Consider the following 6,852-nt stretch of genomic DNA (forward strand, 5'->3'; position numbering starts at 1 on the left):
CTTATACTACATAGAGGTACTAAAATTGGCCAGTCAAAATTGGATGCGAGTATGGGCATCCTAAAGCTTGGTACACACCTTCAATTTCGATTGTTCAATGACTGACCAATCTTTCCAGCTTCATACAGTATGAGGGCCAACAGATTTTTGAACCCTATCAACAGCTTGTTGTAGGTAAGCTCTCATACTATATGAAGGGGGTAAAATTGGCCAATCATTGAGGCAATCAAAATTGAAGGTATGTACCAAGCATAAAGCAAACCTAAAATGAAAAATAAAAGTCAAAATAAACATACACACGTCATCCTTACCTGCCGTGTAGTGTATTCATCAATCTCTTTCTCTTCTCCCACATTCCATTTATCCACTGTGATCGTTTAAATTCTCCATCCTCCATTTTAAAGATGGTGACCCCATAACAGCTTCCGGGTGAGCACTCCGTTAACCTGTACTATCACCCACTTGAGCTATAGGGGAAACATGGACATTACCTTGCACATCAGTTGTCCATTCAGTTATAACTGACAGCAGCATCCGTCGTTCAGCAGATGCGCGGAAAGACGGGAATATGATGGGGAAACCTGGGAATCCCAGTGACGTACTTCCTGTCCAGCAGGGAGTACGTCACTGGGCGAGGGGCGTGCGATGTTATGCATATGACCCTGTCGGCACACTCTGCTGCAGAGTCATGCGATTGATATTTTGTGTGTTGCAGTGCAATGAGACAGGGGTGGAGCATCCCACCGCAAACGCACAGGCCAGGTGTAAAACCAGCCTTATGGTGAGCTCAGAGGTACTAGTCTACATGCAACAAGCAGCAATCACAGTGGTGATCATTATTCAGCTAAACCAAAGGTGCGTACACACATGCGACTATAGTCGTTTGAAACGATCGTTACCCGATCCTTTCAAACGACGATCGTTTGAAAAAAAGAAGCCAACGACCATGAAGTGTAACGACGGACGAGCTAGATCGTTCAAAACGAATTATCTAGCTTGGCGGATTTTTCCCAGCGACGATCGTTCGCAATACTTACTTTTACGTGATGTAACGTTCGTTCTAACGATCTGATCGTTACACACCTTTTAAAACTAACTTTACTTAGGTCGTCCTTTCATCAATTAAAAGTTCGTTCGTCGTTGACAACGAACGATCATTGTCGCATGTGTGTACGTAGCTCAAGGAAGAGCAAATCTCATATTTTACATGATAAAGGAGAATCATCTGTGGTGCGAGGCATACTAGCTGCCCTCAGAGCCCGAGGCAGTTGCTCTCTCTCAGTTTTGCTAACTAAAAGAATAATTGATGAGACATTGATAAATCTGGTCTGCCTGTCTATGTCTCAAATATATCTAAAGTCCTTTGCATCTAAAATACCTGCAGATAAGTCATGCTGCAATGCAATGTTGGATGCTTCTAGTTAGGGATTGTGTGTTAGTATTTAAAGGGATACTGTAGGGGGGTCGGGGTAAAATGAGCTGAACTTACCCGAGGCTTCTAATGGTCCCCCGCAGACATCCTGTGTTGGCGCAGCCACTAACCGATGCTCCGGCCCCGCCTGCAGTTCACTTCTGGAATTTCTGACTTTAAAGTCAGAAAACCACTGCGCCTGCACGCCCGTGTCCTCGCTCCCGCTGATGTCACCAGGAGTGTACTGCGCAGACACAGACCATACTGGGCCTGCGCTGTGCGCTCTTGATGACATCAGCGGGATCGAGGACACGGCAACGCAGGCGCAGTGGTTTTCAGACTTTAAAGTCTGAAATTCCAGAAGTGAACCGGAGGCGGGGCCGGAGCTTCGGTGAGTGGCTGCGTGGGCACAGGATGTCTGCGGGGGACCATTAGAAGCCCCGGGTAAGTTCAACTCATTTTCCCCTGACCCCCCTACAGTATCCCTTTAAAGCCTCTTAGTTTATTTTCTTAGAGCAATCCATACAGCAATATCTGAATCATTTAAGATATTCTGAGATTTAATTAATGTCCACTTTGGCATGTAAAATTGGGACATGCACACCAGACGTATGCTTACTACATCACTGGTGGCCACCTGATTTTATAGAACGCTCACAGTCTTTTTTACTGAAAACAAATTTTTCAGGTATGTTCCCAACTATATTTTTGTGTAACAGCTTGGTATTTTACCTCTCCCCCATCTTCCTGTCAGTGGACAATGCAGTGGGTTCCAGCAGGTGGGGTGAGGCAGGGAACACTGCGCTGGTGGGACACATGTATAAATGCTGGTTTAGGGCCTGCCCTGGGTCAAGTTCCATATAGTATGTGCACAAATAAGTCAAACCAGTCCCATGCTTCAATATAGATCATCCTTCAGGTGACCTTATAATGAATAAACTGAAATTGTCGACTGACCATGAATGTAAAGGAGGCTTTTAACAGAAGTAGCCTGGTCTTCGGTGTTAAGGATCTTTTATAGTAGGGGCTTCTGTTGGAGAGCACCACTATTATAAATATGGGGGCCATCCATTATTGTCAAGGGAACTTCTCTTTGGGTGCACGCTGACCTATCAGTATAAAACATGAGTATCAGCAGCCGGAAACTGAGCATACAGTATGGGCTTGTTCATACTAAGGGTTTTTGCCCTATTTTCAAGCCCAGGCGGTTTTCAAAATCGCCGACAAAACACTTGTGCAATGAATCTATATGAAAAGGTTCACATCAGCGCATTGCGTCTGCTTTGCGGTCCGCAAAACGGTGCCTGTACCATTTTTGGGGCGTTTTTCTATAATGGAAGGTTTAGCAAAAACACAAAACGCTCACAAATTTGCTTTGTGCATCGATTACGTTCACGTTTTTAAGGATAAATATATCGTATTTATTCTTTTCCGGGTCAAAGAGTTCAGTTCCTGATTGACGTCAAGGAGTGAATGAAAAAAACGCTCTGGAAAAGCGATTTTAACAAAAACGCAGGGCACAGTGGAGCGCCGGGAGGCACTAAAAAAAAAACACGTACAAAAATGCAAATCGCTTGCGTTTCCAGATGTGAAGAAGGCCTATATGTGTGTTTGATCAAGTGTTCATTGTCTACCTGAATTACTGCATTGCAACAGTCAATATCATATTCCATTAGAAATCAGAATGTCGGAGGCGCATGCGCGCGCACAGCCAAGATGGCCGCAACTAACTGAGCTCCGCTCTACGAGCCCCGCAAGCTGACTCCTAATCGAGCAAACACGGACTACAAAGACAAGAGTCCTACATATTCAGGCATAAGAAACCTTGATGTCACCTACCAAGTCCAAAACGGGCTCGAACGACAAGGGGAAGACCAAGAAAATAGACAAGTTCCTCCGTGATGCGAGAGGCCAAGATGGCGCCCAGGCCTCCCAGCGTGCCTCTCCAACGCCATGTAACACAGAGATGCAGAGCAAGTCCCCGCAGCAAAGCCCGCAGAAATCGGAGATTTTACTGCACATAGAGGAGGTTCTCTCCAAGCATAAAACGGAGCTTCTAACAAGCATGCAGGAACTGATTAGCTCATCAACCAAAGAACTGAAGGCGGATATAGCGGGGATCGGAGACCGCACGAGCAAGTTGGAAACCCGCCTCGATGAGCTCATAGTCCGCCACAATGCAGTAGAGGACGATAACCAAAACCTGCAAGCTGACGTTAAATTCCTCCGCCTGGCCCAGGAGGACTCGGAAAACCGAGATAGACGCCAGAACGTGAGGATACGAGGAGTTCCGAATTCGATCACATCAGACGACATTCGTGAGTACCTGACCCGCTTCTTTTCTACTATGGCCCCGGATCTCCCTGCAGAGATGTGGCGCATGGATAGGGCACACAGAGCTCTTGGAGGTTTATCTAAGAACTCCCAAGCCCCGAAGGATATAGTTCTAAGACTTCACTATTACGAGGCAAAGGAAGCTTTACTTAACGTTACCCGTAATATGCCTCGTATTGACTTCGAAGGGGACACATTAGGGGTTTTTAATGACCTTTCTCCTGTCACATTAGAAAAAAGACGCCTTCTCCGTCCTATTACGCAAGCCCTTCGGGATGCTGGTATAAGTGTTAAGCTTGGAGGTGTAATCTCCACAGTCAGCATGCAACACATAAGCTGACGTGAAGGAGGTACACACACCAGCACAAGGAATCAGGATATCCCCAGTTTAGTGGAGGAGAGGACTGACTCCAATAGGAGATTGTGGTGCACAGAGCCGGTGCAGATCCGAACAGCCACAAACAACACTTTCGTAATAACGTCTCAGCGCAAAGTAGCGCTGAGCGCATAAACCAGGACTGAGGAGATCAGGACAGGTAGACAGAATGAACGCTTGCTTAACTAGCCACTACTTAGTGACAGCAAGCGTCCACAATAAAACAGACTGGAATGAGGTAGCCAATGCGTTTGCAGCAATGGCGTGCCTCACCAAGACAGGACAGGATAGTCAGGAAATAGCAGGATCAAGATAGATGAACGTAACACAGATAAATATACAATAAGTATGATTTCCTAGCGTATTACAATTACAGCTATCAATGAAAAAAGCAGAGTTAGTACCTGCTAACGATGTTTTCAACAATCCTTCAGGGCAAAGGTGAGACGTAGCTCCTCCCAGGAACAGGAACAGACAGCACTTCCCCTATAAAAAAATCACATGGTTAGTCCACCCTCAGTGCGTTTAGCCAAGTACCCGACAGGTGAACATTCCACTACCCATAACCGTGCAACTATCAGACACAGACAATTAACACCCGGGTGGGATCGTTGCCCTGAAGGATTGTTGAAAACATCGTTAGCAGGTACTAACTCTGCTTTTTCCCCACAATCCTTCAGGGCAAAGGTGAGACGATTAACAAGTAATACAACCTCAGGGTGGGACCAATGCTTGGAGAACGTTTCTACCAACCGCCTGGTCGTGTGCAGACATTGCATCAATTCGGTAATGACAGATGAACGTAGAAAAGCTTGACCACGTTGCTGCTTTACATATTTGCTCAGGCGAAGCCCCTGCATTATTAGCCCAAGAAGCTGCCATAGCTCTAGAAAAGTGAGCTTTAAATGAAGCCGGAGCCTCACTTCCCATAACTCTGAAAGCTTCTATAATAGCTAACCTAATCCAATTAGCTATAGTAGATTTAGAAGCTATCTGACCTACAGTTTTCCCTGAAATAAAACAGATAAGGAATCGGTCTTCCAGACATCTGCAGCTCTGTTCAAGTATTCCAGAACACATCTTCTAACATCTAATGAGTGAAAAAATCCTCTCTTTTCCACAACTTGGATTCACAGAGGGTAGGCAAAATAATATCCTGCGACCTGTGAAACCTAGACATAACTTTTGGACAAAACTTTGGATCCGTCTGTAATACTAACCTATCCTGAAAATAAGGACTTTTCATAGACAAGGCCTGTAGCTCACTAACCCTTCTGGCTGTAGTGATGGCTACTAAAAATACCATCTTTAATGTAAGAAATTTAAAAGAACTGTCCCCTAGCGGCTCAAAAGGACCTTTGGACAGCCCCTCTAATACTAACGATAAATCCCAAGGAGAAACGTATGGCTTGTAAACTGGCAGTTTCCTAGATAGAGCCTTCCGAAATCTCAGTATTGGAGAGGAAGACAAGGGGATACCTGAAAAAGCAGATAAGGTAGCAATCTGCACCTTAAGCGTACTCACAAATATTTTTATCCCAACCGTCCTGGAGAAACCAGGACTGCTGGGACTGACAAGCTATCAAACTTAGAGCCAGATAACCAAAGATGGAAAGTCTTCCAGTATTTCAGATAGATCCTCCTAGTAACTTCCTTACAGCTAGTAACAAATGTAGAGGCTGCCTTCTCAGATACTCCCAACTTTTTGAGTAAGGCTAATTTAAGATCCAGACTAACAGATTCAATCTTCCTGGATGCGGATGCCACAGGTTCCCTTGTAGCAGTAGATCCGGCCTGCAAGGAAGTCTCCAAGGGTCTTCTGATGCTAACCTGAGAGCTGAAAACCAGCTCCTTCTCGGTCACCAAGGTGCTATCAAAATCATCCAATTTTGACAACCTCTCCATTTGCTGATGACCGCGGGAATCAAATTGAGAGGAGGAAATGCATACAGAAGTGAAAAGTTCTACTCTTGAATGAATGCATTCACCCCCCTGCTTTGATCTCTTGGATTGAGAGAGAAAAAAGTCTGAATCTGGGTATTGTCTTCTGTTGCAAACAGATCGATTGACGGTGTTCCCCATCGTTTTATGATGTCTGCGAAAACACCTCCTTGTTTAGAGACCATTCTGATGACAGAATCCTGCTTCTGTTCAGTTTGTCTGCATGTATATTGAGTGTTCCCTTGAGATGAACAGCTCTCAAGGATGACACATTCTTTTCTGCCCAAGACAAGATGTCCTCCGCTTCCTCCTGCAACAACAGGAATCGCGTGCCTCTGTTTGTTGATAAACGCTACTGCCGTAACGTTGTTCGACTGGATCAGAACATTGGACTGCAACAGTATCGATTGCACCTGAAATAAAGCCAGCCTTACTACTGTTAATTACTTTCAATTGGATAACCTTTGAGACTGATTTTGTCCATTTCCCCTGAAAGGCTCTGTGAGCTATATGAGCTCCTCAGCCCCGGGCGCTTGCATCCGTAGTTATTACGTTGTCTACAGGCCCCTTCCAAGGCCTGCCCTTCATAAGGTAGGATTCCTCCAACCACCGTTGCAGAGACACACAGTTTGAGGGATTTTGACTTTGAAATCTAATGTTTGTGGACGACCGTCCCAATTTTCTAGGAGGAACCTCTGTATCTTCCTGATATGCGCTAATGCCCAGGGAACTGCCACCATCGTGGATGACATTAACCCAAACACCGACAAAATCGTTCTTAGGGAAACTT

This window comes from Hyperolius riggenbachi, chromosome 3, assembly GCF_040937935.1.
Source record: "Hyperolius riggenbachi isolate aHypRig1 chromosome 3, aHypRig1.pri, whole genome shotgun sequence".
In the NCBI taxonomy this organism is placed as follows: Eukaryota; Metazoa; Chordata; class Amphibia; order Anura; family Hyperoliidae; genus Hyperolius; species Hyperolius riggenbachi.